At 39.8% G+C, this 15126-nt stretch overlaps 1 protein-coding gene across 8 annotated transcripts in view; it reads left to right on the plus strand.

Annotated features, from left to right (window-relative positions):
• The first annotated feature begins 5517 nt into the window (after window positions 1-5517).
• The window catches only part of LOC100752273 (cotranscriptional regulator FAM172A), a 384532-nt gene continuing 374923 nt past the window's right edge, over window positions 5518-15126 (plus strand). For 7 of the 8 annotated variants that reach the window (XM_027401807.2, XM_027401804.2, XM_035440471.1 and 4 more), the window contains exon 1: window positions 5519-5691. The gene's annotated coding sequence lies outside the window, so the exon portion shown is untranslated. Of the gene's footprint in view, window positions 5692-15126 lie in introns of all 8 variants that reach the window. The other variant, XM_027401810.2, reaches the window with a different exon arrangement.

Raw genomic sequence — 15126 nt, forward strand, 5'->3', positions numbered from 1 at the left:
TCCCTAGTAATGTTATTTTCCTTCTCAGGTCTTTGATAAGGTTGAAGACTAGACAGTCACAGCTGATATCCTTTCTTACCTTAGATAGAAAATACTAGGTACAAGACTTATACTTTCCAGATTAGGACAGCTATCGGAATAATCTCTGTTATATGCCATTACCTTGAAACTGGACATGTAGAATGTGTCTGTTGCTCAATGTTGCTCTTGCTGATTGCAGTGCTTAATTTGTGTATGTTGTTACCGTTCCTTCTCCTGGAATATACTTGACATTTGTTATTATTGTATATAGTTTTTGTATCAGGCTTACAACCCTCTTCTTTAGACAAAAAGGGGAATTGTAGTGGCATGTGGACACACCCTTTGGGCATGGTTTCAGGTGCAAACATAACCTCTTTAAGGTAGAGCAGCTTTGGGTGAGCTCTCTCTTGGGTCAAGGAGAGCCTTGGAAGGGCAGACATTGCATCTTATGGAGCAGGAAGGCTGAAGTAATTATTTACTCTTATCTGTGTAAGTTCTTCCCCAACAAAACACCTATTAATCATTTATCTTGTGTCTGGTGAACTCATTTTAACCCTGCCTTCAAGTAGGTATGTCCACTGGAGGTTCCAGGTAAAATGTGTTTCTGGGTATTGGGAGCTGGCACTTAGGAATGGTAATACACTAGGTTTCTGACAGGTTTCACAGGAGAGAGAGAGAGAGAGAGAGAGAGAGAGAGCAGAATGTCTCATCAGGATCTGTTTATTTAGTCTCCTTGGAACGGGGAGAGACAGGGAAGAGAGTTATCCCCAGAACTTGAGTGACCCTGGGAGGTTGGACTTGTTTCCCTGGTCTTCTCAGTAGGTGTGTTCCCAGAGAATGTCTGCTGGTGTTGGCAGCTAACATAATGGGATGAGGTCGCAGAAGGAAGGTGGGGGGTGAAGATATTTGTGTTCCGATTGGGTTGGGGTCAGAGAGAAAAGGGAAGCCACAGCAGGTTTTCTGTTACAGATCTGGGGGTGAGGCTGGAGCATTGCATGTGGAGGAGCAGAAAGAGAGGGGGAGATCTGTGGTCTGTTCACCTGCTTCCCTGGCAGGAGTGGCACTTGGCTTAGCAGAGGGTGTTTGGTGGGTTTGAACCCTGGGATAAAGCAATAGATTCAAAGGTGAGGGGGCTAGAAGGGGAAGATTTGTTGGATCTACTAGAGATGGGGGGGGAGGGAAGCTGCTGCAGGTATTCTTCAGCAAAGCAGGGCATTACACTATGTGCTTGAATCTGGAGCGACAGGGAGGGGAAATATCTGCAGTCATCCTACCTGGTTCCCTGGCAGGAGTCTTCAAATATCCATAATAAATTCATGTTGGCAGAGTATGTTTTTATTTAAAAGCCAAGAATCTAGATTTACCTGATTCCAAAAGATTTAGGGAAATTTGTAGGATGTTGGAGGCAGCATGGAGCTATATCCTGTCTATTGTCACGACCAGTCAGAAAATCAATTTCTGGAACATAAGTATTGTTGACAAAGAAACATCTTATTTACTGGCCAGTGGAAAAGAAGTTTTGATCACGGTCCAGCTCCTTGGCCCCAGTGGGAGATGGGTGCAGACAGGAATTAAGGTGTTTTAGATGTAGGATGGGAGTAATGGAAATAAAGAGGATAATTGGAAGAAGTAGTATTCATGTCTTTTCTGTAAATGCATGGATATCATCCAAGAACTTAGAGAAAAACTTTTTTTACTCCTTTCCTGGTCTAGTAGCTCTTGTTATGGTGCCTGGTAGCTGCCATAGCTCAAACAGTGTGTAGACAGACTAGGCTAGTTTCAGTCAAGTTAGCCCTATATCATAGTTGTAGTTAGGCAAATCATACTCCCCCTCTCCCTACATATTAAATATATTACACACATATATATGTGTACTCATATATGTACATGTAGACACACACAGGGATTGTACCTAGGTCCTTGTATGTAGTAGGCAAGTATTTTATTATTGAACTGTGAATAAATCAATTCTGAAATTATATATATATATATATTTGGTCCAAAGATTAAGGTTAAGAAGGTGACAAAGGGCACAAATACAATATGAAGGCAAAGATTCAAGACCTATTCATTACATCCAAATTACCCATTGCTGGCCCTCAAAAAATGCCCTTCAAGTTCCTGCAAAGTTGCACAGACAAATGTTTTTTAACCCATATGGAAGAGGAGTTATCTACAACAAAGTTATTGAGAAACTAACAATGTATTGACTAGTTGTGTAATCTCCTAATAAGTGAACTTAAGTATGTTTTTTTTTTTCAGTTTTCCAGATTGAACCCAGGGCCCATACATGCTAGGACAGTGTTCTACACTGAACTGAGCCTTTATCCCCAAGTGAATGATCCTTAAGTCAACTAAGAACAGTCAAATCAAAGGGCCTGTTTATGGTTTTCCCCAGTAACATCAATACAGACTGGATCATGGGCAGTTTGTGATTTTCCTGGACAGCCTGCATGAAATCTGAATTGACTTTGTGGGCTTACTAAGGTTATTTTATGGGGTGATGTTTTTCCTTGATAACACTAATTTTGAGTTTTTAATAAAAACTGAACTTAGAAGGCAGAACCTCTAATTACTTTGCATGCTTCACACATGTCTACTTGATCTTGGTCAATGGCAGGAAAGTTAACTAATTCTCAAAGTTGAAGATATAGAGGAGACCTCATTCTAATAGCATTGGTTAGAGTAGACAGAATTCTGCTCTTACATCTCAAAACAAAGAATGTTTTTCTCAATGAATTGGTTTGTTGCAAAAATGTTAGAGCTGAGTTTTAGTTTTGGAAAATTGGTTTAATTTTATTTGTAACTTAAATGAAAATGTGCTATTTGATTTGTAGGTGTTATTTGAAATTAAGAATGCAGGTGATAGATAAGATGATAGATGCCTAAAACCATGATAATAGGCACCTGGAATAGAAGGAAGAAATGCCAAATATGGTATAATGGTATTTCTTTAGTCATCTCACTGATCAAAGACAGACCAGCTGTTAGCCAGGAAGGAACAAATATTTCATTTTTCTTTATCTCTGTCAGATCTCAAAGTACAAAAGAGGTATGGGGAAAGAAAATTGTGTCTGGCTTCCATAGAGGTGTGTAAATTAAAACCATAGATAAGTAAAGTAGCATGGATGACTTAGATGGCTATTGTTGAAAAGACTGGAAATTTTTATTTTACAGTAAAGAAAGAAAGATAATTTGTGCTGTATATGCATAGTTCCTGTACTAATAGTTTCCTCTCAGTTAAACATGGACTACTGTAATTCCAACAAAATATCTAGGTTCATGCAACACTTTTTTTGCTTTATCTTTTTCCTTACAGATTTATGGGAAATATTTTTGTGCTTTGGGAAAGTGGGAGTCTACTATTTAGGGGAGGCAGTGAGGAAGTGAGGGAAGGCTCATTTTCTTTTCAGTACATGACCTCATTCTTGATTGTTGATAATTTGGAGCAGCAGATATGAAAAGACTGTTTTCTATTTGTTGTTGCTATGAAAATACCAATTTCTTTGATTAATAGTAAGTTGCTCTCAAGCTTACTGAGTTAAAATAGCATTAACCAAGTTTCCAGTTGTTTCTGTGTATCAGGTGTTCAGAGCAGGATACAGAGGGATTGGCTTGTCTCTACAAAATTTAGGACCTCACAGAAACACTCAGGAGATAAAGTGATGATTCATCCATTCCTGCATAGCTCTGAATTGTTAAATGAAATACCCATTTGTGTCAATGGAGCAGTTTACTACTGAGCAATAGTACACTCTTGTCATCTTCGAGTGGAGCTTTAACTTGTATGACATTGGAAGGTCAAGCTACTCATCTTCTGATATATTTTCTAATACATTATTATTAAAAATAGCTTCACACTTTTATCCAAATGTCACTGTTTTCCCTATTCATTTTCTTTTTCTCTGGGATGCTGTATTGAAAGCCCCATTTGGCTCTACTTAGTTCTTGATAGTTTCAAGGCATGCTTTATTGTGTCCTTTACTGAAGAAGCAGTGGCTATATATCTTATCCAATATTTTTCTCATGGTTAGACAAAGATTATCCATTTATAGGACATTTGTTTTTTTTTTTTTTTTTTTAGAGACATTATGTGTATGTGTATGTGCCTGTGTGTGCTTATGTGAGCCACTTGTGTGCACAGGCCACTGAAAGACAGAGGGCATGGTATCCTCTGGAACTGGAGTTATAGGCACTTGTGAGACCTGCCACCTGATGTGAGTGCAGGGAAAAAAAAACCCAGGTTTTCTGGAAGATTAGTAAATGCTCTTAACAGCTAAACTATCTCTTGAGCCCTGCAGGTTTATTTTTAACGAACTTATTCACGGTTGTCAGTCTACCAAAATGAAAGTATGCTGCTTTTTATGGTTGAAAAACCCCCGTCTGAAGCACAAAATTCAAATTGCTCACGGTATACAAAGCTTTTCAGAGCCTCTTTTCTTCAGTAGAAGGTTCTACCCTACAAATTACTTTCACTGTAGCCTGACATGAAACCCTAACATTCTTCAATGTTATAGCTTTCACTCAGACATTCTTGGCTTGTTTCAATAGGTTGTTTTTCCTCAAGAGCATTCCTTTACACTGCTACATTTTTTTCACCCATTCTTACCTCCCCAGACTTCCCACCCTCCTGTCCTATCTGTTACTAAGTTTCTCCAACTAGTGTAATAGTACAGAAATTATGTCAAATGACTTTTATTATATATTTTGTGACAGGCATGTTGTCCTGGTTGAGGATACCTTAAAAAAGACAAGATAAAGTCATTGCTGTCATCCAGTTGACATTTTAGTGGATCAGGCACACTGCCAATAAATCACATCATTGTCTTTTGTTCTGAAGGAAGCAGGAGCTGAGATGGAGAAGTACACCTTATGGGAGTGAGGTACAATATACTTTCAAGAATTCTGGAACCTCCTCTTTGAAAATATTACAAATGCAGGTTTGCTAGCTGTCAGACTTCCTTCGGTTACCGGAGGGGCCAGTCTTTTACCTGTCTCCAGTGCTTGCTTTGGCTTTCATTGGCCAAACAGTGGTTTTGGAATTAAAAACAAATCAGAATAGTGTATAAAAAAATTTAAACCACTTGCGCCTATTGCTCACCCCTAATCTACCCCTTAAGAGATGCATCTTTCAAACATTTTTGGAAAAGCAGAACACCAAGGCACTTCCCATTTGAGCCAGCTGTCATTAGGATGCTAGCATTGACTTCCCCTCTTAATTTTGGGGTAAATGCAATCTTTCAAGCATGGGCCTCCTTTCTCATCTTGAGGAGCACAGGCAGAATGAAGCCACGTAAACCATGAACCAGCCTGGGGAATTCACTAAAGGCCAGCCTCACAGAGAATATTGGAATTCCTCTTCCAGAACAGGCTTTAGGATAGGCTCTCCACTAACACCGGCCAGCTTCCTGCTGGCAGCACCTCCAGCGCCTCAGAAACACAGGCAGAGTCCCGCCCCGCCCATTTCCGGGTTGGTGGCGCTGCGGCCGTCGCATGCGTAATGATGTGTACGTCCCCTGCAGACCCCGGAAGTGCAACTCGAACTTGGTCGGGGCGCGGATCCCGAGAGAGAAAGTGGTAGCAAGCGCTGGAGGGAGTTCGCCCTGCGATCTGGAAAGCCACGCCTCCTCCTGCTAACCCCTCAGCCTTGCAGTTGGGGGCAGAGCTCAGGTAGGACCGCACTGGCAACCTCTGCGCCCGCCCGCCCGCCGCGAGACCCAGGAGGGGCTGGCCTGGCCGGGTCTGGGGCGGAAGGCTCCCCCCACTCCCCCCCCAACCCCGATCCCCCGTTCCTGACTGTCATAAGCCACGCATCGTCTCCAGGGCACATCTCTGACCTGTGTCCAAGACCTTGCAGAGGGTTGCCTCCATCTGCCTTATCCACTCTCCAGGCCGGAGGAACACGTGTGTCCTGGGGTGGCTAGCCTGCTATCTGAGCCCACGAGGCTCTGGTTATCACCAGAGACCTTAGACACAGCAAGGGATCCTCCACTTACTGAATTGCAGTTGTCTGGTTGAAGTTGTTTTTAGTTGTATGTTTTTATGCAAAAAGCGTTAACCGCTAAAGCTTTGGCATACATTTATTGCAAACATTAAAGTGTAGTTATAAAATACCCTCCAAGCTTGTATCGTATGAACCTTAGTAGAATGTATATATTCTTCCTAAAGTTACTTACATTTGGAAGCAGCATCTTGTGCTTCTCGTTTTCTAAACCTTTTGGGCCAAGTAACTTCTGTTTACCTGTGTTTGGGCTGCGTTTTAAAGACAAAAAGCATTGTCTGTTTTCCCCAAATCCTCAAAAAAGTTGTTGAGGGAAAGTTTTGTGGTCTGAACCTGATACTGCCTTGTTTTGTTTGTTTATAAATAGGTGCAGTGTGGTGCTGCTGTTAAAGTTCATGGTTTGTCTTTGTCTTAATGCACTGTCAAAAGTGTTCTGTTTCTCCTTGTTCTTTATCCATTCTTGAAAGGGACACATGACCTTACTCATTCTGAAGCTGAATCAGAGCATTCTTTAGGTGCTAAATTCAGGCTTCAGTGGCAGAGCTTTCTGTAAACCTTCCTAGTTTTAAACTAGGAGTCTGGTCCCTTCAACCAGTGAAACTGACTGGAATAGCTTTTTGACTGTGACTGCAGCAGCACTTACAAATGGTAGAACAGTATCTAGGCCAAGAGCGAAATAGGATCTATAAAGCTGTGAGCATTGCTCTTTTTGTTCATCTAGTACATTGACTAGCCACCTTCAATAAGTCAGGAAATGTCCATGTTAAGAGAAGACAGTAGTGAACAAAATAGAAACTCCTGTGTACTCTTATTCTAGTGGGTGGAGAACAATCCATAAGCAAATGCATAAAAAGTGAGGATCGCAAGGAAAAATGAAGCAAGTAGAGGGGGGAGAGGATGATGGGAGTGCTATGCTAGAGAAGTCTCTTTGCTAAAGTGGTAGTTGAGTAGAGGTCTGAACTGATTAAGAGGCTGACTCTGTAGCTGGGGTATGTTTTATGTGAACACCTAGGAGAGGTTGAAATACATTTGTTGTCACTTGGAATAGTAAAGATGCAGGGTTACCAGTATGGAGACTTACTATTCAGTGATTTGTTATGTTCATGAGAGATCATGTTTAATAACAAGCAACTTAGCATGGTGATGAGGATCCAGGTCAGTGCACATTAAGGTGTTTCCATGCTCTTCATTAGGCTTTACCCAAACTACCAATATTTAGTCAGTTGATGTAACATGTGCTGCCTTTGTTTTTGTTAGATTGAGTTTGCCCAATAGCATCAGTATTTACCGAATACTTCTCTGTGCTAATTTTACTTTTCTTTTACTTTAACACTATAGTAAAATGTACCTAACATAAAATATTTTAATAATTTCAAGGATTAAGTTGACTAACACAACATATGTTTATACCGTTGTGTAACCATCATTGCTGTTTGTCTTAGTATTTTTATCTTCCCTAGATGAAGCTCTGTACCTTTTAAACACTAATTCCTCATAGTCAACTACCCTTAGCCCCTAGCAACAATGGAGCTTCTTTCTTCGTCTATGGACACATCATATGAGTGTACTTAAATAGCGTTTGTCCTTTTGTGACTGGCTTTTTAAACTTAGAATAATGTTCCCAAGTTTCAACTATGTTATTCCATATGTCAGAAAGCCCTTCCTTTAAAAGCTGACTATAATCATCACTGTATAAACGTTTTCCTTTTCACCTATTTGTTTATCTGTGGAAACTTGGGTTGCTTTTACTTTTTGGCTACTGTAAATGATTCTGTTGTGTGCATAAACACCTGTCTTACTTTCATTTCTTCTGGTTATATATTCACAAATGAAACAATTTGGAATACCTTATATCTTGAATGTTCATATCTTAAGTTTTGGTCCCTAGAGAAGTGCTATGATGAAAAAGATGGTCCTGGTTGGAGGTTTTAGACCATTGAGGGCATGACCTTGCAGAGGACAGTGTAACCTTAATACCTTCCTCCTCTGTATGCTTCTGCTTCTTGACTAATAAATGAGCATTTTTCTCTGCCTTGGGCTTCTTTCTGTTCGCACCATAATGTGCTCCCTTCCACAGCTACAAAAGCAGCAAGGCCAGCCACAGATGTACCAAAAAGTCTAAAATTGAGAGCCAGAGTAAACCTTTTCTCTTTATAGGTTGATCAGCTTAGTAATTGTTATAGTGACAAAAATCTGAGCAACAATGACTTCCTGGTTTTTCTTTCCCACCTGTAGTGCACAGGGTTCTAATTTTCCCACAGTGTTGTGAATATTTCTCCACATTCACCAAACCTGTTAAAACAGTAATTGCCATACTCATACCTATATAGGACTATCTATGGTTTTGATTCACAATACTGTAGTAATTGGTGATATTACATATTTTTTTTTCCTGTGCTTTTTGTCCACATGTCTTCTTTGGATTTTTTGGAATAGTTTTTGTAGTCCAGGCTGGCTTCAAACTCATGATTTTTCTGCCACAGCAGCACACATATTGAAATTATTACTGGTGTGGTAACCATTTCCAGTTTGGGGGGAAGGTGTGATAATAGGGACTGAACCAATGCCTTATGCATGCTAGACAAATGCTATATCACTGAGCTATATTTCAAGCTTGTTAATTTAAGATCTGATTTAACAAAACTTTTTGAGATTTAATTGTGATATTTTTAAGTATTGGGTTGCCTTTTAAGATGGCAATCACCATAAGTTTTCTTGCTTTTCAACCTCAAAGTTCTTTAATAGTAAGAACCCTCAAATGATTAGGCTAGCTATCTACAGTCATCCCATACTTAGAAATTAAACAGAAACAAAAGCAAAACTGTAAAGTCACTTTTGTACAATGAACAAAACTTTCAGTATCAGATTATGATGAAAACAACTCAGAGAAACCAAAGATCTCCCTGCTTCACTTTGTTGTTTTATTCTCTAATTGAAAGGAAAAAGGAATATTGATTGGCTGGTTGTACCTGTGAAGTGTACCTCCTTTGTTTGCTGGCTGAGAAGAGAAGGAAACAGAAGGCAAAATGATGAAGGGTAAAGACATGTTGGATAGCAATAAAGCAGTCAGATGTGTCTGGAAGGACAGTGACAAAGGGGATCAGTAATAATAGACAGGGAGCACCATGATTGCCGGCCTAGAGAGGACCCAACAACCAAGTAATGAGAATAATATAGATCCACAGATTGGAATGGGATGGAGAAAAGGGTTAGAGAGTGCAGATCCCCAATCACTTCTCAGCATGTGGCTCTATAGCAAAACTCTCAGTAATCCAGGGAGACCTGCTCTATATCAAGAAATGGGTTCCAATATATGTGGTTCAGTAGCCATTGTTTGGAAGGAATGAGCTATGTGTAGTACTGCAGAATAAGCTAAATTCTTGAGAATATGTGCTGCATGATTTTTGTTCCTATGACAGATTTAGTTGAGTACCCCCCCCCCACACACACACACCCGAGGCTCTCATTATGTAACTCAGGCTGGTCTGGATCTCAAAGAGATCCATCTGCCTCTGCCTCTCAAAAGCTGGGATTAAAGCATGAACCACCATGTTGCCCATTAAAATATTCTTATATGTAATGCTTAAAATCGAAAGAAGTGTCTTACTGAAGAATGCCTGAATGTCCATTAGGTTACAGTAACTTTTTTTTTTTCACTATTGGAATTTTTGTATGCAAATATCATTTATTAAATACTTTGGGGATATTATACTTCTCAATCCTTTCGATTATAGAGCTCATTTAAATCAGCCAGTTTTCTGTAGTTTAAACAATGAATGAAAAAATTATTCCCTACCTTTTTATTGTTCTTTGGCTAACTGAAACTTAATAATTTGGCTCATATGAGGTGACAGATGATTGACTTGCTCAGGGCTTTGCAGGTAAGTTATAAATATAAAAGTTATAAATATAAAAGGCAGATAGCAGCACTGCCTTGCTTCCTCTACATTCCCCCCTTTTTTTTTGGAAGCACTTTGGTTTGCAATGTATGCAATAATTTTTGTTTCAGAGAAAATATTACTGTCAGGACATATCATCAGAGCAACAGTATTATCATATGTACATTTCTTCATAACAGATTTTATATTTGGTTTAAGCATAGTATTTGGTCATCATACACTTAGTCTTGATTTGTTCAGAGGTTATGGGTTGTGAATTGGGGTCTTGCAAACCTCTTTAATAGCTCGTTGGAACAATGATTACAACCAGTACACAACAGTGTAATTGTAGACCATTGTGGGAGATTAGTAGCATTCTTAGGCTCAGATTGGGAATCTTCATCCTATGATGCTGTGTCAGGAATGTCTGAATGTTTGCACAACATAGGAAAATACAGCATGAGCTGTAAGTGAAGGGATTTAGAGGACATACATAGGTATGTAGATAAGAAAGACCTAAGGCCAGGAAATAATATTACCTTTTAAAAATTTATTCTTTTATGCCAACTAGTTTGAGGAAGTATTGATTACTTGTGCCAGTAAAACAATCATTGTTCAATTTTTGTAGCTCAGTTTTGGAAAATACTTCTGACATTATTCTGCTTTGGGCAAAATTATTACTCTGTTTGGGTCATTAGAGTTTTATTTTTATCACAGATGAATTTACTTTTATCCTAAATGCTGCTCAGGTATTTAGGAGAATACTAGGTTATCATGGTCTATAATACTGCACAGAGCTAGGTGTGGTGGCACATGACTGAGGGACCAACTACTCAGGAGGTTGAGGAAAGAGGCTAAATTGCTAAAATTTAGTGAGACTCTGTCTCCAAATAAGCTAGTTTTAAAAAAGGGAAGGGGATGCAGCTTGGTGGTAGACCATTTTCTTAATATCTGTGAAGCCCTGGTAGTAATCGCTTTTACCAACCAACAGTCTACATAAGACAGAGTTGAAAAGTCAAAGAACCTTAGGATACGTTTCTGTCTAATTTAAGTAAAAATCCATGATTTTGATCTGAAAATAAGAAGTCCCTACTACAGGAGGCTTGGCAGTCCTGGGACAGGTTACATCTCCCTGGTGAGGAACCCTGTCTCTCTGTTGGTTCGCTCCCGCTGTTGAGACTGGCTGTTCATGAACGTAGGCTCTCACTACCCGCATTTACTGCTGATTCCCTGATGCCTATCTGGCATCTAACAGTTTGATTCCCATGCCATACATATTTCAACAAGACTATTGCTTGCTTTCTGTTTCTGTGGTTATGCCACCTTTTCTTGTTTCTTCCCACAAACTCTCTTTGTTTGTAGCTTGACACTGGGTGCAGACTGTTTTGAGCTATGAGAGCTTATTGTTGAGACTAGCATCATGTGTCCTGGTCTCCATTGTCTCTGTTTTCTTCTGTCAGGGTCATGATCTTTCCTGTAAGTTGAATTCTAGTCTGAATTCTAGGCTTTGTTCTAGGACCAATAGAATTGATTTTACTGGAGGTGGTGGTGAAAATTTTGTGTACATCAGGAATACTACAGAACTGTGAAGACATTGGATAGTTCTGTTTTATCTTTGAAAATAAACTGTTTAAAACAAACTTATTTATTTTGAATATTTTTCTTAACAAGAAACTTGTATAATTATTTTTATCAAAACAAGCATATGTGTTTATGTTTTTAACTGTTTTAATTTAAAATGTAAGGTTTCTTACTTCCATTTTCATTCTGTTTCTCCTTTCTTAAAATGAATAAAGGTTTTCAGCTAGGTCAACTCATTATTGAAAAATACCAAATTATATACTAATTTTTTATTGTTTGTTTTGAAATCCAAAGGATGTTAAAGACACCATTCCTGTTTTAGCAAATCTAAAGGAGGCTCTTTCCTTGCATGGAACATAAATTACTGTTGAATTGGAAAATCACTAGGCAATTCAGTGCTGATGAGAACTAATGAATCTGGAAGCCTAAGTGACATTCACTAGTTCATTAAGGATTTAAATATATGTTGCCTATTGCTGCGTAATAAATTATCCCCAAATTTAGCAGCTTGAAGCAGAAGCCTGTATCATCTCACAGCTTCACAGTGTCAGAGACTTAGGAACCTTTTGGCTGGGAAGCTCTGAATTAGGATCGCTGATGAAATTAAGATGTCAGCCGGGGCTACTTTTGTGTATAATTTATGTCTGTAGGATCTACTCCGAGCTCACTCCCATGGCTATTGGCTGGAAGCCTCACTTGATAGGGCTATCATAATATGGCTTTCCCAAACCTAGCCAACCGAGAAAGAGAAGCGGGAAAGAGGGAGCGAGGAGGAGAGGAAGTGGGGGAGAGCAAAGGATGGATATAGGGAGGGAATCCACAACTCAACACCATGATTTTTTTGTAACATTACTCAAAGATATTATACCATTACTCTGCATTGGTTACACAAGCCAACTCTTATATAAGTGTTGGAGATTATGACTTTTAGTGGTTAAGTGTCATCAGGGATATTTGGGAGGATACCAAAGCCCCTGATGGTTCATGTCCTTCCCATATATAGAGAATACCGACCACTTTTGGGGTCCCCCATTTGTCTCATCTGATTGTTATGGCGCCTCAAAGCCCAGAGACTCCTTATGAAATGTCAGATCCAGGTGAGGATGAGGCCAGTTGGGATTAGTTCCTTAGGTATGACTTTTTGATTATAAGTCTTTTTCACTTGCTCTCTTGTGCCTCTGACAGCCAACATACAATGGAGGGGATGGATAGAATAACAGCTTGTTTTTTCCTTGGGTTTTCAAATAATTTTTAAGCCACATTTAATAAGTGTGTGTGTGTGTGTGTGTGTGTGTGTGTGTGTGTGTGTGTGTGCGCGCGCGTGCGCACATGCATGTATGTGCTTTCCACACCATGTGGATGCCAGTGGAGGGAGGTTAGGGGACACTTATGAGAATCTTTTCTCCTTTCACCATGTGGATACAAGAATTGAACGAAAGTCACGGGTATGGTGGTGGAATTTTTGCCTACTCAGCAGTCTTGCCAGCCCATGTGTTTGGGTCTTAATTTGTAAAAGTTACTAAGTGGCAACAAGCAAAGGCCAACACATTATAAGAACTGTTGCCCATTATATCTCCAAGAAATAAGAGGCCTGGTTCCCCAGGCATGGTTACAAGAGAAACACCAGGTTTTGGTCTCCATCCAGATGCAGGAGTGAGGAAGGATTGAGAACCACATCGTTATTGGTTAGCCTTTAGCAAGGCAAGGAAGAAGAGGCTAAACTGCAGTGGAGTGTTAAGTTGGAATAATTCTGGTGTGCTTTGGACTTAGGACTGATTTCCAGCTGGCAGTATATTGTACTGAGATGATCTAGGGCCAGAGAAACTTGAACTTGATTTATGTGAGTTAGAGTGGGAAGTTTTCAGAGATATAAACTGGGAATTGTTGGGATTGTAAATGAAAGGTGTGATCATAGGCAAGTAGAAATTAACTGGCCCTGGAAGGAAGTTTCCCTCAGGGTCAGTAACATCCCATTTTCAAAACTCCTCAAAGGAATAAGATGTTGTTGTTAATGTAATTGGCTCTGTGACGAATGGATGGCAGATAAAAAAATACAACACCTTACAAATGCAGAACACTGCAAGCACGCTTGTTCTGATGAAGGAGAAAGGGGAGTACAAAGGTATCTCTGGTTCCCAGAAGTTCTGAAACTGGTGGACACTTAGGAGTGCTCTTTAATTTAGGATTGAGATATGACTTGAAAAACACTGTGAATAACTTGCAACTAACTTACAAAACAGAAATGCCCTACTCACAGAAATGGACAGTATATTTAGTAAAGTTAGCTTACGATCATAATTTTATATACTACAGTGTACTGCAGTGTAAAGTGGTTTTCCTCTCTCAGTGTGGCCGTCTGGAGCTGTAGCTTAGTAATAATTCATTCCAAACCTTTTGAGTAATTTCTTTGGTTTTCAGTTTTAACCTTTCATGGTATGTGGTGTGTGTGTGTGTGTGTGTGTGTGTGTGTGTGTGTGTGTGTGTGAGTGTGTGTGTGTGTGTGTGTGTGTGTGTGTGTGTGTGTGTGTGTGTGTGTGTGTGTGTGTGTGTGTGTGTGTGTGTGTGAAGAGACTAGGCATTTTAGGTGAGTAGTTTCTTAGTTGACTTCCTGTTAGTATGGGGGCTGGGCTGATCCTAAGTTCTTTTCATTGTTACATTTTCTCTTTTAAGTATCAAATATCTTGTGAATTCTGTTAAGATAAGTTTGTTGTGGAATATTATTTTGACTGTGTAAAGGTGTGTTCCATTTTGCTACTTTTGTAAATGATGCAAAGATTTGTCTGATTAAATGATTTGTCTGATTAAATAAAATGAACTTGAGTTCAGGAGGTTGAGTCAGCAACTAGCTGACAGGAAGTAGGGAGGATTCTTTAGTGGGGGCTGAGCAGAAGGACAGCCCCTTTTCTCTAGAGATGTTAGCAAGGAGACAAAGTTAACTATTTGCTACTCAGCCTCTCTGAGCTAGGAGGATTTCACCCTAATCTTTGAGTCCTGAGTTCTATAGAAGGATAGAGATTTAGATACTTTCCTTTGGTGGCCTTAATAGAACCAGTGCCTAACTGCTGCTGGTAGCTGTAGAGTTGCAATTGCCAGTTGGGACAGCATCTGCTTAAGGTGCAGCCAGTGCATTGATTGAAAACAACAAAGTTGGTTTAGATAGAAGCTACATGCAAGCAACTTATTGGAATAAATTGTTTGTATGTTGGGCTATTGTTAAGCCTACAGGGGAACCGTGAACTCAAGGGTCCTAGAAGTTGTGCTGTAGATGTATTTGTGGTGCGTGCCTGTGATTCCATGTTTACTTGTTTGGGTGCATATCTGTGTGCAGGTGTGCATGCGTGTGGGGGTCAGAGGCAGAAAACTGGCTTTCATGAACCCAGAGTTCACTGATACTGCTAGTTTAGTTGCCAGCCTTGCTCCAAAATCCCCTGCTTCTGCACCCGAGTGCTGGAATTACAGGCAGAAGGCAGAACTGGCTAGCATTTTCATGACTGCTTGGGTTCCAAGCTCCATCCTTTTGTGTGCTTAGCAAGTGCTTTGTCCTCTGAGCCATCTTTCTAACTCTTAGGCCTTGTTTTGGGGGATGAATCCTTTCCTGAGTGCTGCTCACATATTTTGTCTAAAGCAACTCAACGGAACTCACAA

This window comes from Cricetulus griseus, chromosome 2 (genome assembly GCF_003668045.3).
Source record: "Cricetulus griseus strain 17A/GY chromosome 2, alternate assembly CriGri-PICRH-1.0, whole genome shotgun sequence".
In the NCBI taxonomy this organism is placed as follows: domain Eukaryota; kingdom Metazoa; phylum Chordata; class Mammalia; order Rodentia; family Cricetidae; genus Cricetulus; species Cricetulus griseus.